Source organism: Dioscorea cayenensis, chromosome 5 (assembly GCF_009730915.1).
Source record: "Dioscorea cayenensis subsp. rotundata cultivar TDr96_F1 chromosome 5, TDr96_F1_v2_PseudoChromosome.rev07_lg8_w22 25.fasta, whole genome shotgun sequence".
NCBI lineage: Eukaryota > Viridiplantae > Streptophyta > Magnoliopsida > Dioscoreales > Dioscoreaceae > Dioscorea > Dioscorea cayenensis.
In genome coordinates this window covers 8,507,757-8,509,123 of record NC_052475.1, presented here as the reverse complement: position 1 = coordinate 8,509,123, position 1,367 = coordinate 8,507,757, and the positions used below count along the sequence as shown (strand labels likewise).

At 38.0% G+C, this 1,367-nt stretch overlaps 1 non-coding gene across 1 annotated transcript; it reads right to left on the bottom strand.

The window, feature by feature from the left end:
- Positions 1-108, bottom strand: LOC120262599. Its single transcript, XR_005536864.1, has one exon. It is a non-coding gene; the product is annotated as a small nucleolar RNA R71 (small nucleolar RNA).
- Positions 109-1,367: the final 1,259 nt, after the last annotated feature.

Genomic DNA, 1,367 nt, shown 5'->3' with positions numbered 1-1,367 from the left:
GAGCTTAGGAGTGGCATATCTTTATTTCGACATATGGAGTCTGAAAACCTTGTATGAAGCATATGAAAGATACAAGGAATTATTGAGGAAGTGCCCACAACATGGAATTATGGAGTGGATAGGAATTTAGATTTTCTAAAATGGTCTAAATTTAGCTACCAAACAGATATTGGATGCGGCAGCAGGGGGTTCTCTTTGCAGTAAACAATCAACTGCGGCCTATACACTTATTGATGATATGGCACGAATGCCTCTCAGTGGAGTTCAGAAAGAAACAAGCCAGTGAAGGTTGTAGGAATTTATGATGTTGATGCACTGACCATCTAGCAGCACAGGTAGAAGCTATTGTAAAGAGGTTGAATGATATGCAAGTTCAACCTCAAGCACAGGTTATGAGTTGTGAAGCTTGGGGTGGCCAAGCAAGGCCAACTATTCCATCTATTGAGGGGCCTTCTATCACAAAACAAGTAGATTTCATGGGTCTGAACAACAGGTTCCAAAATTAACGCCTACAACAACACCTACAGTCTAGGTGGAGAAACCACTTAAATTTTTCTTGGAGCCAATAGGGGTAAGGATCACAAAGGTAGTTCAAGCCATCACAATCTCAATCTGCACTTTCTTGACCACCATATCAAGAAGAAAAGGGGCTAACTCTTGAAACTTTGTTAATAAGGTACATACAAGCAAATGATGTTCATCTCACGGGATATGAAGAATTGATGAGAAACCAACAAGCATCGTTGTAGAATCTGTTGTTAGGATTATGCCCTCCAATGCCAACGAGGATACTTGTATTAGGGCATTTCATTTGTATCATACATTCTTATTCTTATTAAATAGGCATTTATTTTCATATTCATATAAATCTTGTGATGGCATTATAACTAGTTTTGAATATCATAGTCCATGTGTATTAAGTTAAACCTTCTACTCTTTGTGGGATAAAGAGAAGAGCACTAGAAGGGTTTGGTACTTATACACTTAAATAGTTCGTAAATAAGAGAATCTTTAATTGGGCGTTAAAGGTTCGTAAGGATTTGTATGACATATACTTTGACAAAGAGTGCTAGTTGAACACTATGGAATAGTGGGAGCATATGTCATAAATACATCATTGGGATTGGTGCATTCGAACATGACTTGCAACAATCCAATCACATGGGTTTTACTCTTTAATAGTCAATGATTGGGATTATTGGTTATGATCATATGAGTGGACTTTAGACTTGAGGTATCATGATCACAATGTACTTGTGACGTCCAGTCTGTTACTAGAGTTGTTAGGCTCAGTTCACTTTTTGGTAGAGTCGACCTCGAAGTACGACTATGTCAGGCAAATAGAAGTTGTGAGTGATCACTAAGAA